This window comes from Salmo salar, chromosome ssa03, assembly GCF_905237065.1.
Source record: "Salmo salar chromosome ssa03, Ssal_v3.1, whole genome shotgun sequence".
In the NCBI taxonomy this organism is placed as follows: domain Eukaryota; kingdom Metazoa; phylum Chordata; class Actinopteri; order Salmoniformes; family Salmonidae; genus Salmo; species Salmo salar.
In genome coordinates, this window is record NC_059444.1 from 104019942 (window position 1) to 104040106 (window position 20165).

Genomic DNA, 20165 nt, shown 5'->3' on the forward strand with positions numbered 1-20165 from the left:
TCTCTGTGTCCCCCTCTCTCTGGGTCTCTGTGTCCCCCTCTCTTGGTGTCTCTCTCTCTGTTCCTCTGTCTCTCTCTCTGTTCCTCTGTCTCTCTCTCTGTTCCTCTGTCTCTCTCTCTGTTCCTCTGTCTCTCTCTGTGTGTCTCTCTCTCTGTCTCTCTCTCTGTGTCTATCTGTCTGTGTCTCTGTCTCTCTCTCTGTCTCTCTCTCTGTCTCTCTCTCTGTCTCTCTCTCTCTGTCTCTCTCTCTCTCCAGAGTTATCAGTCTCTCTCCAGTATCAGTGTATCTTCAGACTTACCCAGCATCGTTGTCCGTCCTCTTCAGTACTTTGGAGATGTGAGTAAGACTGTGTCTGAACTGAGAGAGAAACTAGAAGACTTCCTTAAAGGAGAATGGACCAAGATCTCCACTACAGGTGTGTTGAAAACAATCAGAACATCAACTTTAGACCATTGAAAGTTCCCTACTAGTCATATACATGTGGAATATGGTATGATGATAACATTCCCTCTCTCTGTCAATGTGTTTGTGTGTCTGTAGTGAATATAGTGGAGGTTGTTCTGCCTCCAGAGCCCAAGACCAGAGAACAGTTGTTACAATGTGAGTCTCTTTATTGTGAAGTAACTAACAGTCTCTTTTTTACTGCCACTCCTAACAATCCCTCTAGAAATATATAGCAATAGTAGATCTAATCAAAGACTGGGTATCTATCTGACTCCTCATATTTCTCTGATTTGATCTCTGCTGTGCTCTAATCAAAGACAGGGTAGATACAGTATCTGACTTAACGTATTGTTCTGACTCCCCTCATTGGTCTCTGCTCTTCTCCCAGATTCCTGTCAGCTCACACTGGACCCAAACACAGCAGGCACATACCTCTCTCTGTCTGAAGGGAACAGAAAGGTGACCTATACAGGCCAAGTCCAACCATATCCTGACCATCCAGACAGATTCACCAACTACTGTCAGGTGTTGTGTAGAGAGGGTCTGACTGGGCGCTGTTACTGGGAGGTGGAGTGGAGTGGTAATGTTTATACAGCAGTCTCATATAAAGACATCAGCAGAACAGGGACAGATAATAGATTTGGATACAATAACAAGTCCTGGAGTTTACAGAGCTGTGGTGATGGTTATTGTTTCAGACACAATAATGTTGTGACTAAAGTATCAGGCCCTCAGTCCTCCAGAGTAGGAGTGTACCTGGATCACAAGGCAGGTACTCTGTCCTTCTACAGGGTCTCTGACACAATGACCCTCCTCCACAGAGTCCAGACCACATTCACTCAGACCATCTATCCTGGGTTTTATGTCACTGGTACTGCTGAGCTGGTTAAACTGTAGTAGGGTCCACATAGATACTAGTCATGCTGGTGTAGTCTATAGCTGAGCTGGTTAAACTGTAGTAGGGTCCACATAGATACTAGTCACGCTGGTGTAGTCTATAGCTAAGCTGGTTAAACTGTAGTAGGGTCCACATAGATACTAGTCATGCTGGTGTAGTCTATAGCTGAGCTGGTTAAACTGTAGTAGGGTCCACATAGATACTAGTCATGCTGGTGTAGTCTATAGCTGAGCTGGTTAAACTGTAGTAGGGTCCACATAGATACTAGTCATGCTGGTGTAGTCTATAGCTGAGCTGGTTAAACTGTAGTAGGGTCCACATAGATACTAGTCATGCTGGTGTAGTCTATAGCTGAGCTGGTTAAACTGTAGTAGGGTCCACATAGATACTAGTCATGCTGGTGTAGTCTATAGCTGAGCTGGTTAAACTGTAGTAGGGTCCACATAGATACTAGTCATGCTGGTGTAGTCTATAGCTGAGCTGGTTAAACTGTAGTAGGGTCCACATAGATACTAGTCATGCTGGTGTAGTCTATAGCTGAGCTGGTTAAACTGTAGTAGGGTCCACATAGATACTAGTCATGCTGGTGTAGTCTATAGCTGAGCTGGTTAAACTGTGGTAGGGTCCACATAGATACTAGTCATGCTGGTGTAGTCTATAGCTGACTGGTTAAACTGTAGTAGGGTCCACATAGATACTAGTCATGCTGGTGTAGTCTATAGCTGAGCTGGTTAAACTGTAGTAGGGTCCACATAGATACTAGTCATGCTGGTGTAGTCTATAGCTGAGCTGGTTAAACTGTAGTAGTAGGGTCCACATAGATACTAGTCATGCTGGTGTAGTCTATAGCTGAGCTGGTTAAACTGTAGTAGGGTCCACATAGATACTAGTCATGCTGGTGTAGTCTATAGCTGAGCTGGTTAAACTGTAGTAGGGTCCACATAGATACTAGTCATGCTGGTGTAGTCTATAGCTGAGCTGGTTAAACTGTAGTAGGGTCCACATAGATACTAGTCACGCTGGTGTAGTCTATAGCTGAGCTGGTTAAACTGTAGTAGGGTCCACATAGATACTAGTCACGCTGGTGTAGTCTATAGCTGAGCTGGTTAAACTGTAGTAGGGTCCACATAGATACTAGTCACGCTGGTGTAGTCTATAGCTGAGCTGGTTAAACTGTAGTAGGGTCCACATAGATACTAGTCACGCTGGTGTAGTCTATAGCTGAGCTGGTTAAACTGTAGTAGGGTCCACATAGATACTAGTCATGCTGGTGTAGTCTATAGCTGAGCTGGTTAAACTGTAGTAGGGTCCACATAGATACTAGTCATGCTGGTGTAGTCTATAGCTGAGCTGGTTAAACTGTAGTAGGGTCCACATAGATACTAGTCACGCTGGTGTAGTCTATAGCTGAGCTGGTTAAACTGTAGTAGGGTCCACATAGATACTAGTCACGCTGGTGTCGTCTATAGCTGAGCTGGTTAAACTGTAGTAGGGTCCACATAGATACTAGTCACGCTGGTGTAGTCTATAGCTGAGCTGGTTAAACTGTAGTAGGGTCCACATAGATACTAGTCACGCTGGTGTAGTCTATAGCTGAGCTGGTTAAACTGTAGTAGGGTCCACATAGATACTAGTCACGCTGGTGTAGTCTATAGCTGAGCTGGTTAAACTGTAGTAGGGTCCACATAGATACTAGTCACGCTGGTGTAGTCTATAGCTGAGCTGGTTAAACTGTAGTAGGGTCCACATAGATACTAGTCATGCTGGTGTAGTCTATAGCTGAGCTGGTTAAACTGTAGTAGGGTCCACATAGATACTAGTCATGCTGGTGTAGTCTATAGCTGAGCTGGTTAAACTGTAGTAGGGTCCACATAGATACTAGTCATGCTGGTGTAGTCTATAGCTGAGCTGGTTAAACTGTAGTAGGGTCCACATAGATACTAGTCATGCTGGTGTAGTCTATAGCTGAGCTGGTTAAACTGTAGTAGGGTCCACATAGATACTAGTCACGCTGGTGTAGTCTATAGCTGAGCTGGTTAAACTGTAGTAGGGTCCACATAGATACTAGTCATGCTGGTGTAGTCTATAGCTGAGCTGGTTAAACTGTAGTAGGGTCCACATAGATACTAGTCATGCTGGTGTAGTCTATAGCTGAGCTGGTTAAACTGTAGTAGGGTCCACATAGATACTAGTCATGCTGGTGTAGTCTATAGCTGAGCTGGTTAAACTGTAGTAGGGTCCACATAGATACTAGTCATGCTGGTGTAGTCTATAGCTGAGCTGGTTAAACTGTAGTAGGGTCCACATAGATACTAGTCATGCTGGTGTAGTCTATAGCTGAGCTGGTTAAACTGTGGTAGGGTCCACATAGATACTAGTCATGCTGGTGTAGTCTATAGCTGACTGGTTAAACTGTAGTAGGGTCCACATAGATACTAGTCATGCTGGTGTAGTCTATAGCTGAGCTGGTTAAACTGTAGTAGGGTCCACATAGATACTAGTCATGCTGGTGTAGTCTATAGCTGAGCTGGTTAAACTGTAGTAGTAGGGTCCACATAGATACTAGTCATGCTGGTGTAGTCTATAGCTGAGCTGGTTAAACTGTAGTAGGGTCCACATAGATACTAGTCACGCTGGTGTAGTCTATAGCTGAGCTGGTTAAACTGTAGTAGGGTCCACATAGATACTAGTCACGCTGGTGTAGTCTATAGCTGAGCTGGTTAAACTGTAGTAGGGTCCACATAGATACTAGTCACGCTGGTGTAGTCTATAGCTGAGCTGGTTAAACTGTAGTAGGGTCCACATAGATACTAGTCACGCTGGTGTAGTCTATAGCTGAGCTGGTTAAACTGTGGTAGGGTCCACATAGATACTAGTCACGCTGGTGTAGTCTATAGCTGAGCTGGTTAAACTGTAGTAGGGTCCACATAGATACTAGTCATGCTGGTGTAGTCTATAGCTGAGCTGGTTAAACTGTAGTAGGGTCCACATAGATACTAGTCACGCTGGTGTAGTCTATAGCTGAGCTGGTTAAACTGTAGTAGGGTCCACATAGATACTAGTCACGCTGGTGTAGTCTATAGCTGAGCTGGTTAAACTGTAGTAGGGTCCACATAGATACTAGTCACGCTGGTGTCGTCTATAGCTGAGCTGGTTAAACTGTAGTAGGGTCCACATAGATACTAGTCACGCTGGTGTAGTCTATAGCTGAGCTGGTTAAACTGTAGTAGGGTCCACATAGATACTAGTCACGCTGGTGTAGTCTATAGCTGAGCTGGTTAAACTGTAGTAGGGTCCACATAGATACTAGTCACGCTGGTGTAGTCTATAGCTGAGCTGGTTAAACTGTAGTAGGGTCCACATAGATACTAGTCACGCTGGTGTAGTCTATAGCTGAGCTGGTTAAACTGTAGTAGGGTCCACATAGATACTAGTCATGCTGGTGTAGTCTATAGCTGAGCTGGTTAAACTGTAGTAGGGTCCACATAGATACTAGTCATGCTGGTGTAGTCTATAGCTGAGCTGGTTAAACTGTAGTAGGGTCCACATAGATACTAGTCATGCTGGTGTAGTCTATAGCTGAGCTGGTTAAACTGTAGTAGGGTCCACATAGATACTAGTCAAGCTGGTGTAGTCTATAGCTGAGCTGGTTAAACTGTAGTAGGGTCCACATAGATACTAGTCACGCTGGTGTAGTCTATAGCTGAGCTGGTTAAACTGTAGTAGGGTCCACATAGATACTAGTCACGCTGGTGTAGTCTATAGCTGAGCTGGTTAAACTGTAGTAGGGTCCACATAGATACTAGTCACGCTGGTGTAGTCTATAGCTGAGCTGGTTAAACTGTAGTAGGGTCCACATAGATACTAGTCACGCTGGTGTAGTCTATAGCTGAGCTGGTTAAACTGTAGTAGGGTCCACATAGATACTAGTCACGCTGGTGTAGTCTATAGCTGAGCTGGTTAAACTGTAGTAGGGTCCACATAGATACTAGTCACGCTGGTGTAGTCTATAGCTGAGCTGGTTAAACTGTAGTAGGGTCCACATAGATACTAGTCACGCTGGTGTAGTCTATAGCTGAGCTGGTTAAACTGTAGTAGGGTCCACATAGATACTAGTCACGCTGGTGTAGTCTATAGCTGAGCTGGTTAAACTGTAGTAGGGTCCACATAGATACTAGTCACGCTGGTGTAGTCTATAGCTGAGCTGGTTAAACTGTAGTAGGGTCCACATAGATACTAGTCATGCTGGTATAGTCTATAGCTGAGCTGGTTAAACTGTAGTAGGGTCCACATAGATACTAGTCATGCTGGTGTAGTCTATAGCTGAGCTGGTTAAACTGTAGTAGGGTCCACATAGATACTAGTCATGCTGGTGTAGTCTATAGCTGAGCTGGTTAAACTGTAGTAGGGTCCACATAGATACTAGTCACGCTGGTGTAGTCTACAGCTGAGCTGGTTAAACTGTAGTAGGGTCCACATAGATACTAGTCACGCTGGTGTAGTCTATAGCTGAGCTGGTTAAACTGTAGTAGGGTCCACATAGATACTAGTCACGCTGGTGTAGTCTATAGCTGAGCTGGTTAAACTGTAGTAGGGTCCACATAGATACTAGTCACGCTGGTGTAGTCTATAGCTGAGCTGGTTAAACTGTAGTAGGGTCCACATAGATACTAGTCACGCTGGTGTAGTCTATAGCTGAGCTGGTTAAACTGTAGTAGGGTCCACATAGATACTAGTCACGCTGGTGTAGTCTATAGCTGAGCTGGTTAAACTGTAGTAGGGTCCACATAGATACTAGTCATGCTGGTGTAGTCTATAGCTGAGCTGGTTAAACTGTAGTAGGGTCCACATAGATACTAGTCATGCTGGTGTAGTCTATAGCTGAGCTGGTTAAACTGTAGTAGGGTCCACATAGATACTAGTCATGCTGGTGTAGTCTATAGCTGAGCTGGTTAAACTGTAGTAGGGTCCACATAGATACTAGTCATGCTGGTGTAGTCTATAGCTGAGCTGGTTAAACTGTAGTAGGGTCCACATAGATACTAGTCATGCTGGTGTAGTCTATAGCTGAGCTGGTTAAACTGTAGTAGGGTCCACATAGATACTAGTCATGCTGGTGTAGTCTATAGCTGAGCTGGTTAAACTGTAGTAGGGTCCACATAGATACTAGTCATGCTGGTGTAGTCTATAGCTGAGCTGGTTAAACTGTAGTAGGGTCCACATAGATACTAGTCATGCTGGTGTAATCTATAGCTGAGCTGGTTAAACTGTAGTTGGGTCCACATAGATACTAGTCATGCTGGTGTAGTCTATAGCTGAGCTGGTTAAACTGTAGTAGGGTCCACATAGATACTAGTCATGCTGGTGTAGTCTATAGCTGAGCTGGTTAAACTGTAGTAGGGTCCACATAGATACTAGTCATGCTGGTGTAGTCTATAGCTGAGCTGGTTAAACTGTAGTAGGGTCCACATAGATACTAGTCATGCTGGTGTAGTCTATAGCTGAGCTGGTTAAACTGTAGTAGGGTCCACATAGATACTAGTCATGCTGGTGTAGTCTATAGCTGAGCTGGTTAAACTGTAGTAGGGTCCACATAGATACTAGTCATGCTGGTGTAGTCTATAGCTGAGCTGGTTAAACTGTTGTCATTCAGAACCATTGATATGTTTTCTCAGTTGGTTCTCTGTCTCTATGTAATTCTCCTCAGTATCATTGATCAGCTCGGCCCTAATTGATGTTTCTCTGTCACCTGGAGCTGCATGGAAAATGGTCCAGGAACAAAAGGACAATTCAGGACTAGTCAGCCCACTACAAGCTGGTATCACTTACTTTCTACTAAACTATATGGACTGGTTTCCCAGACACAGATTAATCCTAGTCCTGGACTAAAAAGCATGTTCAATGTGTCATCTTTCATCCTCCCATACTGCTCAGTCCAGCAACATTAAACCTGTCCAGCAGGTGGTGCTATTGACCAAACAATAAAAGCAGCCGATATCTGGACTTGCCACTCAGTATATCAGTAATGTTCAGAATAGTACTTTAATATCATTGGAGATTGATGGTCTTTTTAATCCACTATCCAGAGTCAGGAACAGATGAAGTTAGGTCTGCTACTGTTCAGTGATTAAATATGATTTATGGTGATGGGAAATAAAAAAATCCAACACTAAACTTCATCTAGTAATAGTTTTCCTTTGTTATTTATTCCAAGGTGAGTCTTTAACTTGTAAATGGATTGTGTGGAGGTGAGCTAGTGGTGTGGCTGATAGAATAGAATGAAAAGGGAGGAAGAGGAAGAGGAGAGAAGGGCTGTTCAAGAAACCAGATGAGGAAGAGAAAGATATTCAGGGGAATTACTGGTCTCTGTTCCAAATGGTTCCCTATTCCCACGTAGTGCACTACGGTGCTTCTGACCAGGTCTAAAGTAGTGTTCTACGTAGGGAATAGGGTGTAGATTTATTAGAATATCATGCTTTAGTGTTTGTCACAAAACAATATTAGATCTCCACCCACCCACACATTGTTATGTTGTCAAGTTGTTCCTCTGTGTTCCTGATTGAAAATCCATTAACAATGAATCACAAACTAATGATATTCCAGTTGTGTTTAGACATCTTCATGTCTGACGTCCCCCAGTTCTGTTCAGACCCGTTGAACTGGGTCACATTGTAAATTGTACAATGTGTACAAGGGTACATATTAAGTTGTACTCTTGGCTGTAGTAGATGGCCTCTACTGTTTCCGTGTTGTCGATGTTGGTGCTTATGGGAAGTGATGGCGGGACCCTCCGGGACTCTGCCTTTGGCCAGGCACTTCAGGATGGCACCCTGGAGATTCCACCACCTGCATCACTCCCTGGGGCTGAAGACCTGGGACCTGTTCCTCACGTCGTCGTCGGCGACGAGGCCTTCCCTTTAAGACCCAACCTCATGAGGCCCTACGCTGGACGCCAGCTGCCATTGCCAAAGCCTGTAAGGATCTTTAACAAACGACTGTCCAGGGCAAGGTTAGTTGTTGAATGCGCCTTTGGGATTCTGGCAGCCCGGTGGAGAATGTATCGGAGAGTGCTTGGTCTCAGCCCCTCAAATGTCGATGCCTGCGTGAAGGCCACGTGTTCTCCACAACTACCTGCGGAGGTCATTCCAGGAGCCGCTCCGGATGGAGATGGGCACGCCAAATGGTCACCTACCTGATGTCACCAGGGCAGGTGCCAACAACGCCCCCAGACAGGCACTCCAGGTGAGGGAGAAGCTGACCACCTACTTCTCATCGCCAGCAGGTGAAGTCCCATGGCAGTTTGCCGTGGAGGGAAACAGCTCTTTGAAGAGCCCAATAACACAAAGGTTATTTTAAGAACCATCCACCGTTGTCCATAAAATATAATTTTTTTCCCCAGATGACTTTGTATCATTGTCTCTCTTCATTTGGAAGCTATATTTAAGTGACATTTGGGAGTAAAGACCACACCTTAAAACCCCTTCCCTCTCTCATTAACGTCAGTATTATACACACCTGGCATGGTACATCAGGTGAGCAGGACCACACCTTAACCCCTTCCCTCTCTCATTAACGTCAGTATTATACACACCTGGCATGGTACATCAGGTGAGCAGGACCACACCTTAACCCCTTCCCTCTCTCATTAACGTCAGTATTATACACACCTGGCATGGTACATCAGGTGAGCAGGACCACACCTTAACCCTTCCCTCTCTCATTAACGTCAGTATTATACACACCTGGCATGGTACATCAGGTGAGCAGGACCACACCTTAACCCCTTCCCTCTCTCATTAACGTCAGTATTATACACACCTGGCATGGTACATCAGGTGAGCAGGACCACACCTTAACCCCTTCCCTCTCTCATTAACGTCAGTATTATACACACCTGGCATGGTACATCAGGTGAGCAGGACCACACCTTAACCCCTTCCCTCTCTCATTAACATCAGTATTATACACACCTGGCATGGTACATCAGGTGAGCAGGACCACACCTTAACCCCTTCCCTCTCTCATTAACGTCAGTATTATACACACCTGGCATGGTACATCAGGTGAGCAGGACCACACCTTAACCCCTTCCCTCTCTCATTAACATCAGTATTATACACACCTGGCATGGTACATCAGGTGAGCAGGACCACACCTTAACCCCTTCCCTCTCTCATTAACGTCAGTATTATACACACCTGGCATGGTACATCAGGTGAGCAGGACCACACCTTAACCCCTTCCCTCTCTCATTAACATCAGTATTATACACACCTGGCATGGTACATCAGGTGAGCAGGACCACACCTTAACCCCTTCCCTCTCTCATTAACGTCAGTATTATACACACCTGGCATGGTACATCAGGTGAGCAGGACCACACCTTAACCTCTTCCCTCTCTCATTAACGTCAGTATTATACACACCTGGCATGGTACATCAGGTGAGCAGGACCACACCTTAACCCCTTCCCTCTCTCATTAACGTCAGTATTATACACACCTGGCATGGTACATCAGGTGAGCAGGACCACACCTTAACCCTTCCCTCTCTCATTAACGTCAGTATTATACACACCTGGCATGGTACATCAGGTGAGCAGGACCACACCTTAACCCCTTCCCTCTCTCATTAACGTCAGTATTATACACACCTGGCATGGTACATCAGGTGAGCAGGACCACACCTTAACCCCTTCCCTCTCTCATTAACGTCAGTATTATACACACCTGGCATGGTACATCAGGTGAGCAGGACCACACCTTAACCCTTCCCTCTCTCATTAACGTCAGTATTATACACACCTGGCATGGTACATCAGGTGAGCAGGACCACACCTTAACCCCTTCCCTCTCTCATTAACGTCAGTATTATACACACCTGGCATGGTACATCAGGTGAGCAGGACCACACCTTAACCCCTTCCCTCTCTCATTAACGTCAGTATTATACACACCTGGCATGGTACATCAGGTGAGCAGGACCACACCTTAACCCCTTCCCTCTCTCATTAACGTCAGTATTATACACACCTGGCATGGTACATCAGGTGAGCAGGACCACACCTTAACCCTTCCCTCTCTCATTAACGTCAGTATTATACACACCTGGCATGGTACATCAGGTGAGCAGGACCACACCTTAACCCCTTCCCTCTCTCATTAACGTCAGTATTATACACACCTGGCATGGTACATCAGGTGAGCAGGACCACACCTTAACCCTTCCCTCTCTCATTAACGTCAGTATTATACACACCTGGCATGGTACATCAGGTGAGCAGGACCACACCTTAACCCCTTCCCTCTCTCATTAACGTCAGTATTATACACACCTGGCATGGTACATCAGGTGAGCAGGACCACACCTTAAAACCCCTTCCCTCTCTCATTAACGTCAGTATTATACACACCTGGCATGGTACATCAGGTGAGCAGGACCACACCTTAACCCCTTCCCTCTCTCATTAACGTCAGTATTATACACACCTGGCATGGTACATCAGGTGAGCAGGACCACACCTTAACCCCTTCCCTCTCTCATTAACGTCAGTATTATACACACCTGGCATGGTACATCAGGTGAGCAGGACCACACCTTAACCCCTTCCCTCTCTCATTAACATCAGTATTATACACACCTGGCATGGTACATCAGGTGAGCAGGACCACACCTTAACCCCTTCCCTCTCTCATTAACGTCAGTATTATACACACCTGGCATGGTACATCAGGTGAGCAGGACCACACCTTAACCCCTTCCCTCTCTCATTAACGTCAGTATTATACACACCTGGCATGGTACATCAGGTGAGCAGGACCACACCTTAACCCCTTCCTCTCTCATTAACGTCAGTATTATACACACCTGGCATGGTACATCAGGTGAGCAGGACCACACCTTAACCCCTTCCCTCTCTCATTAACGTCAGTATTATACACACCTGGCATGGTACATCAGGTGAGCAGGACCACACCTTAACCCCTTCCCTCTCTCATTAACGTCAGTATTATACACACCTGGCATGGTACATCAGGTGAGCAGGACCACACCTTAACCCTTCCCTCTCTCATTAACGTCAGTATTATACACACCTGGCATGGTACATCAGGTGAGCAGGACCACACCTTAACCCCTTCCTCTCTCATTAACGTCAGTATTATACACACCTGGCATGGTACATCAGGTGAGCAGGACCACACCTTAACCCCTTCCCTCTCTCATTAACATCAGTATTATACACACCTGGCATGGTACATCAGGTGAGCAGGAGCACTAATTAAGGTTATAGGACATACAGTTAGTATGATAACTAAGGGAAAGGGTAACCTAGGGTCCATACAAATAGTACAGTTTAACACCATGTTCACTGGCCTGACAAAATACAGGTGGGAAAAGAATGAATTAGGAAGAGAATGTGTTTTTACTTTCATCTTGTCGTAGATCTGCGAAGGTGTAGGGACGAAATGAGCAGATTAAGTCTAAATGAGATATTAATAAACAACTGACTATGAAAACATCATTTAATAAGTATTCAAGTACAGGAAAGAACATGACCGGTACGTGTAAAAATGTTTAAAAAAATACAACTATTGAAAGAGGTGTGTGTGTGTGTAAACATTTCAAAAAGAGCATCTGTGAATTCTTCAGTGTTTGAGTTTCAATTCTGTCAATTCAGAAATCTATGTAACACTAATAATGAATGCTATCCCGAGACTTTATAAACTAATGACTATGAATTGACTGAATTTAAACGGAACAGACGTGTGTGAAAAGAAAGGTACAATGAGGGAGGTGAAGAACAACAACCAGACAACTCCTCTCCTCTTCCTGTCCTTCCTGTGAGCTGCTCGGCTAAATGGACTCCATCTCTGGAAGGGAACAACAACCAGACAACTCCTCTCCTCTTCCTGTCCTTCCTGTGAGCTGCTCGGCTAAATGGACTCCATCTCTGGAAGGGAAGAACAACCAGACAACTCCTCTCCTCTTCCTGTCCTTCCTGTGAGCTGCTCGGCTAAATGGACTCCATCTCTGGAAGGGAAGAACAACCAGACAACTCCTCTCCTCTTCCTGTCCTTCCTGTGAGCTGCTCGGCTAAATGGACTCCATCTCTGGAAGGGAACAACAACCAGACAACTCCTCTCCTCTTCCTGTCCTTCCTGTGAGCTGCTCGGCTAAATGGACTCCATCTCTGGAAGGGAACAACAACCAGACAACTCCTCTCCTCTTCCTGTCCTTCCTGTGAGCTGCTCGGCTAAATGGACTCCATCTCTGGAAGGGAAGAGAAAAACAACACATACAAGCTTAACATAAAAGAAAACCATAAAAGGTGAGATTTATGTTAACTAAATACTGCTTGTATAGTGTAGTTAGAGGCATAAATATTGGAACAGTGCAGTAAAGTTGGTAATACTTGCTGTTTACTCATGGAATTTGTATTTCAGAGATAAAGATGAATATGACAGGAAAATATTTAGACAGTAAACTGTTGTTTAGGGATATTTTCTAACCTAGAAACAACAGCTGTACATTTGCCTCATATTAATACTTTGATCTGAAATACCAATTAGCCTACATGAGTATACTGTAAAGAATGACCTACTTCACTGTTGCAACACTTATGACACTACCTGTGATGTGGAGAAGAAAAAAACGTACCATTGAACTCGGCTTGGAAAAGCAGCTGATCCATTTTAACTTTGACTGCTGCTTTTCTTTGCTGAGGCAGCCTCTTCAGGGTTGTGGCACCAGGCTCATGGCAAAGAGGGTCTCTTCATCCTCCTTCCTGTGAGCATCAGGTTGGGCTGCATCCCTCTCGACGGCTTGGAGGAGCCTCTGCTGAAATGAGTTGAGTGGATCTGGAACCTTCGATGACGCCTGGTGTGACGTTGTTCCTCTTCGTTTCTCTCTCTGTTTGTCTCCACGGCCACATCCTGTTCAACGAGGTCCTCAGTGGTCACTTCCGTGAGGTTCATAATAATCTCAGGTGGTCCTAGATCCAGAGGTGCTTCCTCCATTTCATCGTCTTCCATGGCTGCACCGATGGTGGTGATACTTGTGGATGATGTAGACATTGTAGAGGATCTCGCTGCACCGATGGTGGTGATACTTGTGGATGATGTAGACATTGTAGAGGATCTCGCAGCACCGATGGTGGTCATACTTGTGGATGATGTAGACATTGTAGAGGATCTCGCTGCACCGATGGTGGTGATACTTGTGGATGATGTAGACATTGTAGAGGGGTCTCGCTGCACCGGTGGTGGTCATACTTGTGGATGATGTAGACATTGTAGAGGATCTCGCAGCACCGATGGTGGTCATACTTGTGGATGATGTAGACATTGTAGAGGGGTCTCGCAGCACCGATGGTGGTGATACTTGTGGATGATGTAGACATTGTAGAGGATCTCGCAGCACCGATGGTGGTCATACTCGTGGATGATGTAGACATTGTAGAGGATCTCGCTGCAGCGGTGGAGGTGATGGTCGCAGTTGTAGGTGACATTGAGGGTCTTGATGCACCGGTGGGGACAACACTTGTGGATGATGTAGTAGAGGGTCTGGCTGTAAAATTGCCACTCGTTGCCCTAGGCACAATAAATGGATCCAGAAAAGAAAGAATGTGGCAGAAGCACCAAGGCTGCTGGCCTGAAGCTGCTGACCCAGACCTCTTCTTCTCTTTCTCTGTCCTTCTCTCTCTCTCTGATACCTGTCCCTGAGTCCTCTCCACTTCCTCCTCCAGTCTTCTTCTACATAGACATGATAAGCCAAACCATTACCTAGCATACCTATAGTTATTAGATAGCTATCATGGACATGTCACCTACTGTACACATAGACACACACACGGTTATCTGACCAAATTATCAGGGGTACAGTAGTATCTACCATTTCTAGGACTATTTATGACATACACACTCACTCTTTCAAACATGATTATTTGGTAAAGTTATCAGGGGTAGTAACTAGCATAATTTATTTGACTATTTATTTCACACACACACCTCATTGGCTAGGTTAGCAAGCTAGGTTAGCTAGCTAGCTAACTAGCCACATCTAGCACGTGCTCACTACTAAACTGACCTGGCAATCCTACTATTGTGGACACTTGTCTCCAAGCAGCATTTTTTGTGTTTATGTCCCTGTAGCTGTCAGCAGTTGTGTCAAAAAGACACGGTTTTGAGGATACTGCGAAAATGATTCTCTCCTCCATGTGTACAACCGCATGCGACCATCTGCAAAAGGTACCTGCATCAGTATAGTTGCCTAGCTGCGCAAAATGTTACGTAGCAGTGATGCAATGACGCAGTCGGTGTGTTCGAAGCGTCAGTATAGTTGCCTAGCTACGCAAAATGTTACGTAGCAGTGATGCAATGACGCAGTCGGTGTGTTCGAAGCGTAAGTGACACGTTATACAAAATAAGAATTGTTCTTATCAGCCTGACTAGGGCTGGGCGATATATCGATATAAAAAATATATCGATATATTTTAAATGTGGTATGAAATTAGACCATTTCGCATATATCGATATAGTTCAAATTTGCGCTTTGATCCTTGCTCCAAGCAAGCTGCAGACCCGGAGCTCTCTGCGCTGCTCCCCGCGCCTCCTCTTTCATGCACAGAGGGCGGAGGGGCAGGAACAGACACTTCAACAAACATGGAGGAAGCAACAGCGTCTGCGGAGCGTTTTGACGAGGAATTGGTTAGTAAAAGAAAAAGCATTGGCTCAGTAATTTGGAGATGGTTCGGATTCAAAGAATCAGATGAGCAACAAAATCACGTTATATGTAGGCAGTGCCATAAAAAAGTTACATCCAGGGGTGGAAGCACTACCAATCTTTTTCACCACCTAAAACAGTGGCACAAACTGCAATACGAAGAGTGTGTGAAACTGCGCGCTGCAGAAGCCCCAGCCGCAAGCCGTCGACAACCCGAAAAAGCCCCGAAACAAAGCTCACTGCAAACTTCATTTTCCCGCAGTGTGCCTTTATGAAAAGAAAATTGGCAAGTGGTGTACTATAACTACAGCGGTGTCCTATCACATTGCTAAAGATATGGTCCCTGTTGCAACTGTGGAACAAGTCTGATTCAAAAGCTACTGAAAACTATGGACCCGAGATATGAGCTTCCCAACTACTTTACACGAGAAGCACTGCCACAAATGTCCACTGAAGTCAGGCAGAGCCTTGCTGACCGGCTCGCTAACGGGACCCATTTTGGCGTTGACCAGCGATATGTGGGTCGAGCAGGACAATGTGAGCCTTTACATGAAGCGTGACATGTTCACTTCATTCAACAACTGGGGGAGATGAAAACAGCGTCGTGTCTCCAAAACAAGTTATTTCCCCCCAGGATCACACCGGTGAGCATATAGCTGAGGCCTCGCAGGACGCAAGCTGGGAAACTCCAAGAAAAGCATCCGGTTGCTATAACAACCGCCAACGGGAGCGACGTGGTCAGAGCGGTGGAGCTGAACGATGAGGATGCAGTGCTTCGGTCAGACTACACTTGGCTATTGGGGAGTGCAGTGTTTTATTAAGGACTATTCACATATTTTACTTTAAATAAAAACACATATTAAAATATTAGTTTTTCATTATTTTTCCTTTGTGTCTGTCTGCAACTTGTTTTGTTTTATGCTGCTGTCTTGGCCAAAAAATGGATTAATAAAACACAAAACATAAAGTGCTAAAAGTAAAATCACTTACAATACAGGATGGTAGATTTCAGAACCATATTTATTAGGTTATTGGATAAGAATTAGTGATGCATTGATGTGTTTACCACTTTAATGTTACAGCTGGTAAAGGTGAGGTAATTATGACTTTAAAATGCTGGTTAGCCTGTTGATATCATCAAGGTAACATATTTAGTTATTATGATAGACTATAGTTTTTTCTCTGGATTGAAGAGCCAACTGCAAAGTAACTAGAAACTAATGTTGACACGTAGGTAGGCCTAAACATTGTGGAGTTTTTTAGTGGAGTAGAAATATGAAGTAGCATTAAATACTAAGCATAAATACTAAGAACAACAACAAGAACGAAACATCAGTAAATGTACATACAGTATAGTCATCATTTATAAATTATACACAAATAATAATACATACAAATCACTTACAGGATTCAAATTCACAAAATAAATGAATATAATATTTGATATTTATGATTAGGACTGGCGTTGATTAAAAAATAAACTATGAAACAAGAAAATATTAATGTAGAATATTTCTAAAGCTTGATTTTGGAAAGCACTTAGTTGTATGAGTGTGTTAAAGTGAAAACAGAGTCAAATTTCTCGCATAAGCACATTTGTTTAATAGTTTTTTTTATGATTCTGACAGGACATGGCATGAATGACAAGCGCGTCACCCGGGCCATTTCTCTGTGCAAGAGAATTGTAAGCTGTTTTTGGTACAGCTGGAAGAAAAGGAGACATCTTGCTGAAGTCCAGATTCAGCTGGGTCTGCCAAGTCACCAACTCATAACCGAGTCTGCCACACGCTGGGGATCAAGGCAGCAGATGATAGAGAGTCCTGGAGCAGGAAGGAGCACTGGCCAAAGTCCTGTCTAATGACAAAAAGACCAGGCACCTTGTCCCTACCTGGCAGGACTTAGAGGTCCTAGAAGCAGTCCAAAAGGTCCTGAAACCTCCAGGACTTTACCGATGCTTTGTCAGGTGAGGAGTACGTCACTCTATCATATGTAAAACCTGTGCTGCACCTTTTTAACGAAAGTCTCCTGGCATGTGAAGAGGGTGATAGCGAGCTTTGCAAATCGATCAAGACCGGCATTGTTGAGTACCTCAACCGCAAGTATTCTGACCCAGCCACTACTGACCTATTGGAGATGGCTTCATTTGTGGATCCACGCTTCAGGGCCACCTATATCCCAAGTGAAAAAGTTGATGCATTGAAGCACAGAGCTGTCTTGGAGGTGGAGACGCTACTGGCTGATCAGAGCAGCTGTCAACCGCCTTACCTACGTGTGCCAACTGTGCCTGAGCCTGCAGATGGAGAAGCAGCAGTGGCACCAAAAGCTAAGACACTGGCAAGCTTCTTCAAGCAGCGCACAGCCACCACCACTGCACCACCAACCAAGAGGGAGGCTATTGAAAATGAACTGTCAAGTTACTTGCAGTCAGCAAGTCTGGAGAGTGACACTGATCCCCTCAAGTGGTGGAAGGATCATGAAGTTGTCTTTCCAGCTCTGTGCCACCTGGCAAAAAAAGTATCTCTTGGTACCAGCTACCAGTTCACCCTCCGAAAGGGTTTTCAGCTGCAGTGGCAATATCGTGACCTGCCACAGAGCATCTCTGAAGCCGGATGCCGTTGACAGGCTGGTGTTTCTCGCACAAAATCTTTAAACGAAGGAGGACACGCTTGTCTTCTAATATCTACCTCAAGACAGCATTACTGTTTATCAAAGTAAAAAAGAGGGGGGAAAATGTTTATTGAGTTGATAGTCTGTTTCTTGTGCAACTGGTTGAGGCTGTTCAGATAAGAAATTGAGTTAACAAAAAAGCAAATGGTAATCTCAGGCTGATGTTTAAAAACATTTTCTCAAACTGAGCACTTTATTTTGTTCTTTATTTATATATAATTGCTGCCCTTACTAGGGTTTGTCATATTTTATTATTTTGTAATGTTCGTTATTTGCATCTGTGGATTTGTTAGAAAGGAGAAGAAATCTGTAATTTGATTTTAATAAGCCATTTAAAGTTGTCAAACTAAAAAAAAGTTGACTTTTCTCATAAATATATATAATATTTATTTCAGAAAAAGATAGGCCTATTTTATTTTATAGGCTATTTTTGTTTAAGATATTTGTATTTATTTAAATGTGCACCTTATGGAGCTTTGATTTCCAAAAAGGTCGTCCTGTTGTTCTACAGTGTTTATGTTTACATGTTATTGTTATTTGAACAGCTGAGCATTTAATCTGAACCAGGTGAAGAGCCCTGTTTATTATTTATTCATTTGATTTTTTCAACTGTTCACTGAAATAGCCGCTTTCAATAAAACTACTTGAGACATGTCATATCTGGCTTTGACTTTGACTGAACATTTGCTCTCACTTTGCAGAAAAAATATCAGGATATATATCTTATATCGATATTCAGCCTAAATATATCGGGATATGACTTTTGGTCCATATCGCCCAGCCCTGCCTACCAGACATCTTCTTGAGAGAAGATAAGGTCAGGGACTCCTGACTTACTCTCCGTCATGTTGAAATAGGTTCTCCTGTCTTACTCTCCGTCATGTTGAAATAGGTTCTCCTGTCTTACTCTCCGTCATGTTGAAATAGGTTCTCCTGTCTTACTCTCCGTCATGTTGAAATAGGTTCTCCTGTCTTACTCTCCGTCATGTTGAAATAGGTTCTCCTGTCTTACTCTCTGTCATGTTGAAATAGGTTCTCCTGTCTTACTCTCTGTCATGTTGAGATGGGTTAGTTCTTCTTGAGAGAACTAACCCAAAATTAGTCCAACTAACCCAAAATTAGTTGAAAGGCTAAGTGATTCTCCTCCTGAGAAGAAGCTGACAGCCTTCAAACAGAGCAAAAAAAGTGGTCCCAAACAATATGTCAAAATGAATAAAATAATTATACCTTAAGTTGCAACTTATTCTGTTTAGGTTTAACCTCTATGGGCTAGGTGGGACGCTTGCACCTACTAAAGTGTTTTTTAAATAGGCATCCTATCATTTGAAAATTAGTCGAAAGGCTAAGTGATTCTCCTCCTGACAAGAAGTTGACAGCCTTCAAACATAGTGCAAAAAAAGTGGGCGTGAACATAGAATATTTTTGGGTCAAAAAAAATAATATACAGCTGTCTTTAGTAAGATCAAACTGAACTAACTGCTATCTTGAAATGTTGAAAAAGTGTTTTTTAAATAGCTCAGTCTTATCACTCAATATGAGTCAAAATCTGTCACTTCCAGGAGTGCTCATTTTGTCAAAAAAAAATAAAAAAAATAATAACAACTCAGAGCTGTGTTAATAGACCCAACTCAAACATCTGCTATCTTCAAATGTCCAAAAAAGGTATTTAAATGGGCCTACCAGACATCTTCTTGAGAGAAGATAAGGTCAGGGATCTCTCTGGTCACCCACAAAGCCATTTCCTCCTTTGGCCGCCTCTCCTTCCAGTTCTCTGCTGCCAATGACTGGAACGAACTACAAAAATCTCTGAAACTGGAAACACATATCTCCCTCACTAGCTTTAAGCACCAGCTGTCAGAGCAGCTCCCAGATCACTGCACCTGTACATAGCCCATCTATAATTTAGCCCAAACTACTACTTGTTCCCCTACTGTATTTATTTATTTATTTATTTTGCTCCTTTGCACCATATTATTTATATTTTAACTTTGAACTTTCTTCAAATTATAAATCTACCATTCCAGTGTTTTACTTGCTATATTGTATTTACTTTGCCACCATGGCCTATTTATTGCCTTTACCTCCCTTATCTCACCTAATTTGCTCACAATGTATATAGACTTATGTTTTTTACTGTATTATTGACTGTATGTTTGTTTTACTCCATGTGTAACTCTGTGTTGTTGTATGTTGTCGAACTGCTTTGCTTTATCTTGGCCAGGTCGCAATTGTAAATGAGAACTTGTTCTCAACTTGCCTACCTGGTTAAATAAAGGTGAAATAAATACAAATGTATATACTGTATTCCAGTCCTGGTTCATCCTATATAACTACTGCTGTCCACTTCATATGTATATACTGTATTCTAGTCCTGGTTCATCCTATATAACTACTACTGTCCACTTCATATGTATATACTGTATTCTAGTCATGG

The 20165-nt window shown here is 43.7% G+C and overlaps 1 pseudogene; it reads left to right on the plus strand.

Moving 5' to 3' along the window:
• Window positions 1-1579, plus strand: part of LOC123741801 (tripartite motif-containing protein 16-like) — a 14053-nt pseudogene extending 12474 nt beyond the window's left edge.
• The last annotated feature ends 18586 nt before the right edge of the window (window positions 1580-20165 follow it).